At 37.5% G+C, this 15,661-nt stretch overlaps 2 long non-coding RNA genes across 2 annotated transcripts; both read right to left on the bottom strand.

Moving 5' to 3' along the window:
- Positions 1 to 2,811: 2,811 nt before the first annotated feature.
- On the bottom strand, positions 2,812 to 4,100 carry LOC116320086. Its single transcript, XR_004199433.2, has 3 exons — positions 4,063 to 4,100; positions 3,086 to 3,136; positions 2,812 to 2,966 (listed from the first exon to the last, which is right to left on the bottom strand). It is a non-coding gene; the product is annotated as an uncharacterized LOC116320086 (long non-coding RNA).
- Positions 4,101 to 5,144: 1,044 nt separating this feature from the next.
- Positions 5,145 to 7,564, bottom strand: LOC120439282. The gene is made up of 3 exons (XR_005612518.1): positions 7,403 to 7,564; positions 5,288 to 5,464; positions 5,145 to 5,204 (listed from the first exon to the last, which is right to left on the bottom strand). It is a non-coding gene; the product is annotated as an uncharacterized LOC120439282 (long non-coding RNA).
- Positions 7,565 to 15,661: the final 8,097 nt, after the last annotated feature.

Genomic DNA, 15,661 nt, shown 5'->3' with positions numbered 1-15,661 from the left:
TGCATGAAGTGTGATTTTATCGTGGTGGAAGAAAAACAGGAAAAGTCAGAGGGAATTCATGACGATGTTTATGTGAAGCATAGTTTGGATCTTCCTTTGCTGCTGGTTCAGTCAATATTGTTTGGAGAGACATAAAACCTGCAGCTTCAGAATCAGTGCAAAAAGGGCGTGAACACAAAGCGCGGACCTACCGAAACATCAGAATCAGCGAGCTGTCGGCTTTCAGCCCCGACCGTATCCGTGCCGTCGGGTGAGAAAGGCGACATCTCACTGATTCTGATCCGTCGGCAGGTCCGCGCTTTGTGTTTACGTCTTTGTGTAGAATCCGTGTACCTGCTCTCATTTACTGTTTTAGCTGTTTGGTGGTTGTTGAAATTTTGTGAGGTTTAACCTGAGATTCTGGCATTTCAGGCAAAATAAATTTATATTAAAAAATCGATTCAGGATTTTAATGAATCGTTATCACGTTGTCCAAGAATCGATTTTAATCGATAAATGGATTATCAAAACCCACCCCTAGTCTAAATGACTCGGGTAAAGTTTGTAGCATGTGTGCTTGTTGTTTTTGTCTGCTTCCACTTGTCTTTTGCACTAGGATGATGTCGGCGTAAATGTGCAGTCATATTCGTTGTGTTCCCACTAGTGCTGTCAGCATTAATCTCGTTAAAATGACATTAACGCCATAACGCGGCAAAACTCCGTTAACAAGTTACCGCGGATCGCGTTAACGAGCTAACTGCGCTAACGCACTAGTTCCGTGGCACATCCGACATACTGTTTTACTTTTGTCCATGACACGCTTACCATCAGGGTCATGCTTCACATGAAAACCAAAATAGTTCCAAACGCCAGATCTGAATTAGGGTGGGGGAGGTTCAATTTCGGGTAGCGTTGAGGCAGTTGCCATGTTGCAACGAGCTTAGCTTCTGTCTTGCTAGCTTGCTCTGCGCTCAGTGGATCTGCACTCGACAGTGCAGCCTAGGCAGAGTAGTCGAACGCAGATCCACTGAGCGCTCAATACAGACAGCATCGTCAGAAGAAAAGTTGATAAAATAAATAAAAAGTTTTGTATTGTTCGATACATATGCGTACCAAACCGAAAGCACTGTGTCGAACGGTTCAATATCGATACATGTATTGTTGCACCCCTAATATACATATATATATATATATACACACATACATACACACATATATATATATATATATATATATATATATTGTGGCATGTAGAGGAATCTTAGCAAAGAAGCTCTACAGAAAGTTGGAGCTTGCTGTTAACGAAAAATTCAAGTTACGAAGGCACTTAACGGCAATATTTCTGCCCATGTTACGGCAAAATGCCCGTGTAACGAAATCCGCTGGCTCTGATTGGCTGAGCCCAGAATGCCCAGAATGCCTTCCGAATCATGTGACAACCCACTTGGCTTTCGTACTTGCACTTCGCTGTTCCACGTGAACGACGTATTGTTGTTGTAGTTAGCAATTAGCCTGTAGCCTATCGTTCAATGGGTGCTTCGACTTACGAAAATTTTCGTAAGACCCATGGGAACAAATTAATTTCGTAAGTCGGGGTTCCACTGTAGATATATATATGTATAAAATTTGAGAACCTTTTTGAAAATTCAGCATTTTGTTGTAGTTGGATATGGAAATTTGAAGGTTTTGTTTTTCAATTCAATTTTATTTTATTTCTACAGCGCCCAACCACAACAACAGTCGCCTGAACATTCGTGTCTTCAACCCAGCTGCAGCATTCCCAACACAATGCTGCAGTTAAGGTTATTTTTTAAGTGTAATTTGGATTTTAGCAGAAAAACTATATCCTTTCATTTTAACCGGAACCTTGTTTTATCCATATTTCACAACCTCCCATGCCATTCAAGTCAAGAAGTTTCTCAGGAGCATCAATTTACTCACAACAACAGATGACTCAAGGCACTTTATTTTGTAAGGTAAAGATCCTGCAATAACACAAAAACAGAAAAAATCTGCAATAATACAAACCCTTATAAGCAAGCAGTCAATTTCTATAGTCTTGCTAATGACCGACTGCTTGTATTCAGGAACCTTGGTATATTTGATTTCAGCCAGTGTAAATGCACACGTGCAAACACACATCCACAGATAAACACCAATCAGACATAACATCATGATGACAGACAAGTGAAACAAATAACATTATTTTCCCTTTATCATGGCACCTGTTAGTGAGTGGGATATATTAGGAAGTCTGGAAACTTCAGCTTTTTGTTGTACTTGGATATATTACTAATTAGAAATATGTACTCTCTGAGATGTGATAATCATGCATTCAAATCAAAATCAAAGATGAATAACATTTTTTAAAAGTTATAATTACAATTCCAACATTTATTATGCCATTCAAAAATATTGTAGCAATCACATATGTTTTTCTTTTTTAAATTTTCTTAAAAATCAAGCAGGTTCTTGTAGGATTCAATATTATTTAAGATAAATAATATTGCAAATACGGCGAAAAAAGGGGGAAAAAGCCGGACTTCTTGTTGGTCATCTGAATAACCACAGTTTTCTGCACGCATTATGTGTTGCTAGCGGAATGGAAATCACTGGATGTCATGTGGTAGCCATCCCCCCCCCAAAAAAAAGTGAAGTTATTCTGGGTTGTGTATTAAAAAAAAAATACAACAGTAGACACAGTACTACACCAGGAATCTGTAGTTTTGTTGGCAGATAAAATAATTGTATAAAAAAATTTTTTAAATGACATTTTGTATGTGTTGATGCGAAACGCATCCAATTATTATTTTCCCTGTTGGACTGCCTGATCAAAGTACAAGCACACCTAAAAACACACAGCTTTCACTTCATTTTTATATGGAACCTTAATTGATTAATTTCCTTGATGGCTCTTTACCTCTTCCACGTCTCCAGTTCCTTAAAAATCGAAGTCCACTTGATGTTGAGTTTCCAGCACTTGTGCTCTAAAAAAGCAAAACAAAAATAAATCATGCAATATTAATACGAAGCAAATTGGCTGTGATTAACAAGAAAGGTAAGAAACAAGGAACATGAAACGCATGACTAGGAAACCTGTTCTTACCCCTGTCCTACTTCTGGAGGGTTGTGACCATGATGCTATTGCTGACCGCACCTGATAAATGAAATGTCAAATGTTAGAACACTAAAATGGAAGTCACATAAATTTGTTGTTAAAATTAAATTTATTCATGTTGCCAAGCCAAACACTTGTTGTGGAAGTTTTCCATTAAATAAAGCCTGCAGATGAGCGGTGAGCGGTAGCTAACATTCTTTAATCCAAACACACAAAGAACAGAAAACCAAGCTTGGTGGAGAGCCTGCATGACCACGGGGCAGGGTCAGCAGAGTCTCACTGAGCCTAGTGTGGCTCTCAGTTAAATACCTTCTCCAGGAACAAAAGGCAGTACACAGTTGTTTCACACCTTAAGGTTTACACCCCCTTTCTACCTCCCAGAGTCCTTGAAGAGACAAAAGACTCTCCCTCCTGTGGAGTTGTCTGCTTCCCCCAACTTCCTAAATAGACCCCCACCATTTGTCTTACTGTATGGGTGTCAGACATGTTAAAATCAGTGGCACCAAGGCATTATACAATAAAATAATGTGATTAGTACATAAGTGAAAGAAATTCCATTACACACTACAAGCAAACCATCTTGTATTTTTGTACTTCTGTGAAGATGTTCATTGTGCTGTTTTTTGTGTGCTTGTGTGGAATATGACCACATACACCTATGTGGTCTGCTGTTTGCTACTTTCATCCTGAAGTCTGAGTAGTCATTTGAATGGGCTTACAGAGAAACCAAGAAATCTCAAGAAATGTAAATTTATGTAAATTTATAGTGTTTTGTCAGTAAAGATCAGGAGACAATTACTACATTTCTTTCCAGTACACACTTGGTTGTTAAACCAAATTGATATCATTTACCTTTAACTTTTAAGTAATTCAAGAATAATCATATATTCATTCGTACACATCATTCATCTATAAATTATTATTTTTTCTTGAAATAACCTGCACTAAAATTGAGCTCTACGTACCTTACCATCCAGCAGTGTTCCAAATACCAAAATAAAGAAACCCTTTTTAAAAACAGAGTAACATGAGTTATCAAGGATTCAGTGATTAGATATGCTACTATCATGGTATACAGATAGGAAAAAAAATGAATTTGTACCTGTAGCGAATTGAAGAACGCGAATGCAATATGGATTCCTTCATTTGTTGGATCAGCCAGAATTCCAGCTCCCAAACCCCAAGTTATGCCAGAAAATTATGTGAGCACAGCCAAGCTCTTGGCAATAACCACTAAAATGTGCCTTTCCTCTGCTTGTGCAGCAGTTGTTCCAACCCTTCTCCTTATGATTTTGTACAAAACCACAACCAGGATAATGAGGTTTATCACCACTATTGAAAGTGCAGGAATCACAAATGCCAGCAGAGCTTTGGACTTATCCCAGTTGAGCCAGCATATGGTATTTTCTCGGATGTAGCCGTTGTCAGGTGCAGTTGCAGCTATAGTTACTGTTGCAATGATGAGAGGAGCTCCGTAGCCTAGAAAAAATCCAATGGCCAGCATAGATGCTTTAGACAAACCACCAGCAAAAACATTAGTTGTACGGTAGAGCAGCAGCATAGCTGAGGCCAGCATCCAGAAGAACAGGGCCAGGTAGAAAAAATGGATAAAAAAGGTAGCTGCAGTGCATGCTGGAGGGTTTTTAACTTCTGCATCTGAAATGGCCGCTCCAATTATAAACCAATGTTTGCAATCAGGAGGGAAACAGCAATGTTAACAATGGCAACATGACGCAAGTAAGAGGTTTCATTCTTTCTTATTTTTCTCCAAATGAGGCCTTCAATGATGAGACATATGACCAAGGAACCAATTGAAATGCCAACTCCAGTGTAGGTTATAACGTCCAAATAGAGTTTCTTCGGACTGTTCGGGGACATGAGGATGGAGAATGAGGTCAGGTGGTTGCAGTTGCAGGTGACAGTTTTTGTTTCATTTATGTTTAACACTAACTCGCAGCCCTTGCCGTCCCATCCTCCCACACCTTCAAAGAAAGAACACTTTCAGCATCACTATTGTTTAAGATGCTTTGGAGTCATTGTTGTTCAATATGTTCCATGCTTGCTTTGTTCCATTGATGGTGAGAACCCCTGCTGTTATCAAGACATTCTAGAGTAAAAAGATAAGAGTGATATTAGATTAAAAAAAATACAGTTTAGAATGTGAAAAATGTTGCAAACTTATCAACATACCTCCATTGAATCTCTGCTAATTGAGACATCGAAGGATGAAGTTTTGTTGGCTACATTGGTGAGTATTTTCACAATAGCTTTAATGTTGGGAGGAGATTTAATCACTTCTTCAGTAAAACTGACAGTGACATTGCTGAGCTGTTCCAAAAATGCTGGCAAGGTAGTGGCAGTCAAGAACTGTGAGATTTGGACAGAGGAAAGAACAATTTCACATGTTATCTCCATGTAATACTTCTATGTATGCACAGTTATAATCAGAGCAGTTGGTGATCAAAGATTTCTGAATTTGAAAGTTTGTAGTTTGGAGTCAAAGGTATACTATAACTAAGTACTTTCTTAGTTGTTATTTATTTACAGTATCTATTTTTGCTTCAGGGTATTGCCAGACTAAAACAGAGGAAATCTTGTTTTATTTACTCTTTCTTATTGTTTTCCTGCTTCTTTAAGCACAAATTATGCATTTGCTTTAAAAACTGTATCACATATGTGGCTTCTGATGCATTTTTCTCATTCCCTCTATAAGTGTAACACTGGACCACACTGCATATCGATAGTACAGACATCCATTCACAGATTGATGGTTTCAGTTGCAGCAGCTAAAGGACTAAAGGCTAAAGGCTAACACAAAAACATAAAGTTGTATTTACACTAGAGGTGGCACGATACCACTTTTTTATGTCCGATACCAATATCATAAATTTCGATATCTGCCGATACCGATAGGAATCCGATATAGTGTATTTTTTAATTAATAAAACTGTTTTTAATATCTTGCTGCATTTTGTATAAGTTCATACTCAAGTTTTAAAAAACAAAACACTGAAGCTATTCTGTTATACCTGTATGCAAAAAATACACTGCACCCAAAATATTTTATAGTTCAGCAATACTAAACAATCTAATAAACTTAAACCTACACCATCCTCCCTATTCTGGCATTTTAAAGAGTACTTAGCAGAAATATTAAACAACCCAACTAATAGGGTTGCCAAATCCCAGCAAATGGTAAATGGCCTGTATTTGTATAGCGCTTTACTTAGTCCCTATGGACCCCAAAGTGCTTTTCACTACATTCAGTCATCCACCCATTCACACACACATTGGTGATGGCAAGCTAGCCACTGGTTTCCTCTTTCTGGTGCAAAGTGGGCCAAAAACAAACAATAGAGACGTGACTCGTGACAGAAGAGCTGATCATTAGCGACCTCTGCACACTATGTGCCTCGGTGTCTGGTGATCCTGTGATTTTACTTGGCCTACCATTTCATGGCTGAGTTTCTACCATTCCCAGTGTCTTATACTTTATAACTTTATAACACTTTATAACACAACTAATAGCATATTTATTATAAACAAATTTTCACAGCTGGATGGTGTACAGGTGGCATCCTTTCACAGTGCACATTGGAATTCACTTAGCTCCTGAGAGTGATCTATTGTTTCACAAATGACTCTGTGGTGGTTGGATCCATTAGTGGGGATGATGAGACGGAGCACCAAGGTTGTCTCCTTTGTCACATGGTGCCCTGTACAACCCTGTACAACTCCTCCATATGTGTGTGTGTCTATCTATCTATCCATCTATCCATCTATCTATCTATCTACATACACGTGTGTGTTTGTATGTGTGTGGCTGTCTTATACTCTGGTATTTTGAATTAGAGCCATTTATATCTATTGAAGCTATTTTGTTATATTTTGTAACTTTGTAATACAGTGTATAATTAATTTAGTTTAGTTAGTTACTGTTTTTACTGCAACTGTGACCTCATCATTTCCTCAGGGATTAATAAAGTATTCTGATTCTTTCACAAATGTTTGTAGAAGCAGTCAGCAAGCCTAGGTCCTAGATTTCATACACCTGTGTCCATGGAAGTGATTACAACACCTGTATTCAGTGATTTGGATGGGTGAGTGAATACCTTTGGCAAAGTGCAAATATACAATAAGGCAAGTCATCATAATATAAATCTTAGAGTTGAAAATATGATTTTATTAAAAGTTGCTTTTAAAAGCAAATAGTTTTTGCTGGCTCAGATCATTAATACATTTGCTGCTTTGATCTAACCAATGGTTCATGAAATGTTGTTAGAAACAACCAGAGAGCTAGATTACCTGAGACTGGTCAAGCAGCTCCTTAACTGGCAACAGGATGCAGTTGTATTGAATGTCTTAAAATTTTCCGCTCTCCTTACAGACTGCAGTTATTTCTCCCACCTTGTTTGGTTCTGAAGAGGGCACTGCAGCTTTGTAACCTACATCTCCTTGGCCAAATGTGTCATCTTTACAGACAGCATCTATAAAAAAAGAGAAAAAAATACATCAGCAGTTTTAATATGTATTTTTCATTTTGTATGTATTAATGCATGCTCAAGTTAATACTTGTGAATATCTGAATGTATTAATTAATACTCACTCTGTGGTGATAATTGTAGTGTTATTGCATTTGTAAGTAAAGGTTGGTTTTTTAACTGACAGATGAATGTCTTTTCCCCTTGTTCACAACCTTGAGGTGTAGGATAATTATAGGTAATCAAAGTACCAGTGCCTAAACAACAACAATAAAGGTAAGTTAAAAAATATCCCAGAGAGAAGAACAATAGCAAGACCGAAAAGTTACAAAATAATATTAATTATATTAAACAAGCTTTTGTGAAAAATGCTGTGATATAAAATGTTTCTCAGTAACAGATTTGCCTTTTGTTGATTTTTGTGTTTTTGTGTCAGGCTTACCTGCTTCAGAAAAGCCCTGAAACTCAACCTCATACCCATCATTCACACTGCACTTCAGAGCCACACTTCCTCCTGAACATTGCACATACTGTCTGATTGGCGAGACTGTGATTGTGGGTTTTGTTTTCAGACTGAAGGATGTTGCAGATTTCTGGTGAAAAAATGCTTTGTTGTTTGTACAAATTAGCCGACATTCATAAACTCCTGTAATTAAAAGTGAACTGCTTAAATTAAAAAAACAAAAGCGGTGCTATATTTGTAATAACAACAACATTTTTGAATACTCCTGGTTTTCCTCCCTATACATCTTAGCTTTTTAGCAAAACTAGACTAAAACAATAATGTCTCCCAAATATTCATCCGTTTACTAAAGGACAGTTTGCAAGTTTGCTGTCAAATTAGTTACTCACCTCCAGTTACAATATTTCTCAATTTCTCTGAACATGCAATTTCCAAAATAGCTCATACATTCAGAAAGACACTGGTTAACCTGTGAATGCAATAACTAACCCAAAACCTTTAAGTTTAGCTTAAAGAGACGTTTTGTCAACTAAGCCATTTTTTTTTTTACCAAAGCCACTAGTTCCTTTGACAATGTGTAAACTGGGGTGGTCAAAAGTTTTAGATACTTCACTGATACTATACTGTTTTAGACAGCTGACTCTAAAAATGAGTTCCTTATCTTATGATTTCCATGTTTTCACCTACAGCAGGCATGTCCAAAGTCCGCGGTCCAGTTTTAATTGGCCCGCAAGTAATTTTATAAATAGAATAGAAAATGGCCCGCACTTCAACTTTTGCTTGAGTTTATTGCACTTCTTAGTTTTAACACCAGGGGGAGCTGCTGTTGATCAAGGCAGTTGCTCCACCAAAAAGGACAATCACAGAAGAAATTTACCCCCAAGTTACCAAACATGGCAGAACCAAAGAAGCGAAAGGTAGAAAGTGAGTGCAGAAAATTTCAGACACGGTGGGAAAGTGAATATTTCTTCAAAGAATTCAAGGGGAAGTGTCTGTTTGATCTGCACTGAAACTGTGGCAGTTATGAAAGAGTATAATGTACGACGTCATTATGAAACCAAACATCAGGCCTATGCATCCTACACTGGTGCTGAGCAGAGCAGAAATTAAAGCAAAGGGTAGCTATCCTGCGGGGTCAGCAACAGTATTTTTTTTCGTGCTGAAATTGTCCAGGAAAAGGCTCCAATAGCAGCTATGAGGTCGCCCAACTCATCGCAGGACATGGCAAGCCTTTTTCAGATGGAGACCTCATAAAACGCTGCCTCGTTAAAGTCACCGAAATAATGTGCCCGAAAAAAGTGCAGGACTTCAACAACGTCAGCATGTCCAGAAATACAGTTGTGCGACGCACTGAAGACTGTCAGCCAACATTAAACTGCAACTGTCTGATAAAGCTTGTGCTTTTGATTTTTACTCCATCGCATGCGATCCGAGCACTGATGCCACAGACACCGCACAGCTGCTAATTTTTTGCGGGGAGTGGATGAGAGCACTTTAGGTGAGTAAAAAATATATTCCACAGTACCCATGTGTTAATATGCATGCATGTGCAGGTGCACATCTTCAAATATCAATAATGCGCATCAATTCTGTCACTACCCTGCTTTTGCGCACCACTTTCTTATATGCGTTTTTCATGTTAACACACAGAGTACACACCGCTGTGCACAGCGCACGCACACACAAAGTCAGCTGATCTCCTCTGATGCAGATCTGCTCCTTGATCAAGTGACATTTGTCTGGATTTTTGGCACGAGTGGCGTACGATCAGCACCGCGGCTGGATGGCCCGATTTACATACCCAGCGCAGCTGATACTCACCAGAATAATTTACTAAAATTATATGGACTCATGTTATTAAGTCCAGTTCAGTCTGTTAATGTTGATAATCGTTTCAAACGAACGTTAATAGATGTTTTGCTAAGCCTAATAACGTAAATAACAAACTTGAAATGTACCCGTCCCATTTTCCCCTTTGTTTTTTCTCTGTGCTGTAAATCTTCTGTCCAAGAAGAAATCTGCTGCTGTTCTGAGAATGAGCTACCAAAGCTTTTTCTGAATAAATCAATAAAGATCCATTTATGGAAAGCTGTGATGAAGGCAGTTTTGTCTTTAATTATATTCAACAATATAACACATTTGACCACTTTTAAGTGATTTTTAATACAGTAAAGTTAAGGTTATATACCTAATTTCTAGTAAGTGGCCCAGCCCCTCCTATATTTTTATGTATGTGGCCCTCAGCGAAAAAAGTTTGGACACCCCTGACCTACAGTGAATGCACATAATTTTTTCTGGGAATAACTAACTGATATTGTGTATCACAATTTTGCTTACATGCTGAAATCAAAAGCATAACATATTACATTCTGCATTGTAAAGACAGAGTCCTTTCATTTCCATGTATTGTGAGGAAAAAACCTGGACTGCACAGAACTATAAAGGAGAATATCAGGCCATTCACAATAGAATATTACAGTGAAAACAGATACTAATACTCTATTTGGCCACGGATTGTCATAAACTGCACACCTGCTATAATGTGCTTGCAAACCCAAGAAGGGAAACTGTTTGTGTTCCCCCGACAAGTGGCTGTACTCTTTAGCATCACTTGACTATTATTTGAGAACTTAGCCATAGAATCTGGGAAAAACTGTATATCACAATATTAGTGTACCTATAAAGGTCACATCCCTTTGTTTAGATGCTATTGTGACCCTTAAACCACCGGTTAAAATGGATATACTGCTCACATAAAGTGAACAGCTCAGCAAAGGAAAGCATTTTTTTGGCTTTTGTATGACCTGTGTTGTGGATTTTTTGGATGAAATGTATACCTATATAAACTATATATCTATCTGCACTTAACATATATACTGTAGGTAGAGTCTTATGCACCAGACATTTTGCTCTCATCACAGTTTATTGAGGTGGTTCAGTAACAGGGCAGAATTCCTCTGCACTGTATTCAAATGGTAAAGTTTTTTGTAGGTTTTCTGTGGGAGACTTAGGCCAAACCATTGGATACATCTTCAATACATAAAACTATTGCAGTGTTATACTTACTACACTAACTTTAACCAGCACTTTAATGACATTAAATAGTGTTTTCCAAAGCGATTTAAATAAAATGAACAAACATGTGTAGATTGATTCCAAACTTTTCTCGTCATTTAAGGACGTTTTGGATGCTCGGAAGCGTACTATGTTGACGATTTGTCACCTAGCACAAATTATTATGCTTTGGGAGTGAGAATGTGTTGTTGTGTTACACTGTAAGATGAATTTTACCCAGTCAATCAGAATTTTGCTGTTGCGCTAGCCTGGGCACTAAGAGAAAACTGTAATGCAGGACTTGCATTTTAATGTTATTAAAATTAAAATATTATTACGTTTTTTAAATAAAATATTACAATACAATTACTTTTTTTTTTTTTTAAGTATTCCTATTAAACGTGTCAGTCAATTTCTTACCATTGTCAGAGCTAATAAATCTTGACACAGTTAAGGTTGATTTTCCATCGTTAACTGAAATTCTGTGTTCTCCATCTTCAGATATGAGCACCGTATTACGTCTCCACTCTGCTGCTGAGACAGTGCCAAAATTGAGATTCACTGGTGGAGGGCCACATGTGACAGTCACTGTTTGCTCATAAAATCCATCATTTGGCACAAACGTCAGGGGACCCGATGCTTTAAGGACACAAATGTCACACAATTGTTAAACAACTATCTGGACCAATAGATATTCACAACATTTTAAAGGTAAAAGACTGCGTTACCCTCAAATACCACAGGGTATGATTCTGCCAGCTTGCCAACTATTTTTAAATTTAGTGCTTGAAAGTCTGGTGTAACAGAAGAGTTAGCACTGACTTGATATTGGGCAATGGTACTTCCACTCCTGCAACAGAAAATAGAAGTCCCTTAAAAATGTAACCACAAAAGAGTTGCCAACTCTCATGTGCTCACATGTGATGTGTTTACTCACATAGGCCAAACAAGTCTCATCTCAAATAACACAAACATAAAATGCCCTTAGTTATGGCAAAAAAAAGAGAGAAAAGATTACAGTAAATAGCAAATAATTAACAATTCCTTTTTTCCCCTACTGGGTAAAGGCTGAATGTCAGACTATTTCCAGATTATATGTTTCTAGAATGAGTAGCAGACAGTTTTACTGCAAGTTGAGTTCTCCCTCAGTCACTTTAATTTACAATTTAACAGATGAAAATGTTTACAGTAAAGTCTTCATTGTGATGAGGCAGGATAGATTAAGAAATTTCATTACTTAAAAGTAACGTAAGTTTGCTGTTTTCATTTCTTTTTTTCCCTCCTAGTTTTTTAAATAAAGTATTACCCTCAAGACACTGTTCTGTTAACTAGTCCCCCAAGCTAGTTAACAGTAAAATAGCAGTCTTTATAAAAGGACTTTGCAAAAACATGTAATAACCATACCATAAAAGGAGTAGCAAATGAAGGGGGAAAAAAAAACCTTGACAGGAATAGTGTAGTTACTAAAAAGACAATGTGAGTTACCGGAAATTAATTTTGCTTCTATTCCTTGCTACAGTCCTTCATCCCTGATCTGTTTGAGACAGTGGCAAAAAATGGAATAAATATTCCATATAGCTAGTAGAATGAGAACAAGAGAAAACTAAAGGACAAAGAAAAAAGGCAAAGACTTACGGTGTTGCTAACAGTTATGTGAAAGTCATTGGTTTCCTGATTGTATTCTTCCTTGAATTCAACATCCATAGTTATTTCAAGTGTCTTCTTCATTAGTGCAGTTGTTGATGTTGTGGTTGTCAGTGGTGGTGGTGTAAAGGGCAGTGTTGTTGTTGTGTTTGGCATTGTTGGTGTTATTGTCATTGGCGTTGTTGTCACTGATGGTAATGTTGTTGTAGTTGATGTTATACATGGAGTGAAAGCTGTGGAGAATAAATTAAGATCCAAGAAAACAGAAGGAAATTAACACCAGAGAATTCCAACAGATATAAATGTATTAAAGACATATTTGAATACATTGAGTGAGTATATAATCACATTCAGGTCACATAAAAATTATTTGCTAAATTCTTACTTGAGATTGGTTGACATAATTCTCCACCAGGAGGAAGCTCGTTTATGCACCCACAGGTTTGTGAGGTGACATTATTGCATGCTCTGTATACTTCACACTTCTCACATGACCAAGCAAACTGGTCCTCACACTGACACTGCAGTCCCGTAGAGACTGGAAAGCACCCTTTTCAAGACAGTTAAAAGAATGACAAATCATAGTCATACGGCACTATATAAGAATAGTACAAAAATCACATAAATAAGATCAAGTCCTCACATGTGGTGAAGTTCAAGTCTTTTACTGTTAAAGACTCAATTTTAGGGGAGACGACATTTTTCATAATGTCTCTGAGTACAACAGTGATATTTGGGGGCACACTGGCTGCTGAGATGTGCATTTCAACTGCTATATAGAAGACCACTGGTGCTGTGAAGGAGAAGAGGAGTGAATGCATCACATAAACCTGTCACAATAATGGGAAAGAATATTTACATGATTGTGTAGACAGCAAGATCATTTCAATTATCATACCATATGTTGTTGTAGGTGATGTTGTTGATGTTGTTGTGAGGGGTATTACTGTTGGCCACATGTGGGCCAAAGGTAATGTTATCCCACATTAGTGATGTTAGTACTTAATGTGATCCAGGTTCTACTTGGTTTTAAAGCCTTTACTTGCAAATATACATCATTCAATAGTTGACTTTAATCTTACAGAGAATGTGACAATTTTATGGATAATTAAAGTCAGTAATATTGTCATGGTTGGCTGTGTGGCAGGCAGGCAGAAGTGGTGGACCCAAAATGCAGGAGTCTTGGAGACTGGATTTAAACTGAAAACGCAGCTTTAATGCTGGACAAACCCTTCATAAAATAAAACTCACAAAAGCAAGGCAAAAACAAAACAAGACAAGACAAGACAAGACTCTGAACAAAGGTGCTGTAGGACCGGACATTACAAACACACAGCGAGTTGAGGGTACGAAGCGACACTGACACAGAGAAACACAGGGCTTATATACACAGAGTGGTAATCAGGGAATGGGCAACAGGAGGGAGACACAGCTGGGAGAAATTGGACTAACGAGACAGGGGAGCAGTGAAACTGAACACACTGACATCACACAAGACCATGATCCTTCAAAGTAAAACAGGAAACAAAACACACTTTACTAAGACACGGACAAGACAGAGAGAGACAGACTTGACACTGACCAAAACCTACTAAATAATAATCATAATCAAAACAGTATCACTGATTAATCAGAACATAAATCATAATCTAGAAAAACACCAAAACATGAGAAACAGAAAGTTGGGTCAAAATGACCAAATGACAAATATATCCACAAACAGAATAAAGTGAAATGTGAATGCTGCCTGGTTTTCAGTCTCGAAAATTATGGAACAAGCAGGATTCACTGCACTGTTAATGCTAGCTTGGTTATTTTTGCTGCCTCCAATTGGTGGTGTCGAGCCAAATTGACTTTAACGTTTGTTTTAGCTGACAGTAAGCTAAAAGAAAGGTGGTTTATTCATAGGAGTCAAACATGTGACCACTGCACCAACTGGAAACTTTTCTTATTTTGGAAGTATTTGGTACTTATTTAGTACAAACAGAAAATACTTCTTCTCTTGTGCTGTTTTGTAATACCGCCTGAGGCTGTCACTTTTCTTTCTGTCCTGCACTCTCCCTCTTTTTCTTTCTCTCTGATTGTGGAATAAAAGTATGAACATGTATTTATAAGATACACTTGTGTTTGAATCCTGCAGCTTATCACACATTTGATTTCCATGCGTGACAACTGCAAGTGTCCAGAGTGAGGACAGACTGAGGGACTCACTGCTGCACATCATCTGTGTGACTTTGCACCCCTGAAAGTTGAAATAATCTCAGCTACTTGAGTCACAAGCCAAACACATGTGATTCTAGATCATTTAAAGAGCTGTATTGTTGAAACAAAAGTGATTTTCTTTTTTTAGATTTGACAGTGCAAGTTATAATCTGGAGCTCACACAAAGACCTTTATTCTTCACTATACAGTTCAAACATCTTACTGTATGTTGGTGTAGGTGATGGTGTTATGACTACGGAAAAAGGGGGGGGGGGGGGAGCAGCAGTTTAGATTTCAACATACTTATTTATGTTTTAAATTATTTGTTTCAAATGCAGCCACAGAATCTAATGCAAATCAAACTTGCAAAATTACATATTATGTCTTTAATATCAAGTGTTTGCTTTAAGGAGATGCAGCAAAACACTTCAAGTGCTGTGTTTACATATTATCACCGTATAAGCTTTGTTCATAAAAGACAGTTTTAATGTATATTTGAACCTATATAAATTATTAACACAAATTGAATTGTTGAAAAAAAACTTGGTTTGAAAGTACAATGACTACACATTTTTTATTGACATTTACTGCAAAAATATACTTTAAAGAATAAACAAGGAAAGAAGAAGAATGTTCACATACCAGGAGTTGTTGTTGGACATGAAGAAACGTCTGTGGAGGAAAATTATGGTTTTAAAATGATCATTTTCTAGTGAATGA

The sequence above is a fragment of the Oreochromis aureus genome, linkage group 3 (assembly GCF_013358895.1).
Source record: "Oreochromis aureus strain Israel breed Guangdong linkage group 3, ZZ_aureus, whole genome shotgun sequence".
Lineage (NCBI taxonomy): Eukaryota > Metazoa > Chordata > Actinopteri > Cichliformes > Cichlidae > Oreochromis > Oreochromis aureus.
Note: the sequence above shows the minus strand (reverse complement) of the source record. Positions and strands in the feature narration are given on the sequence as shown.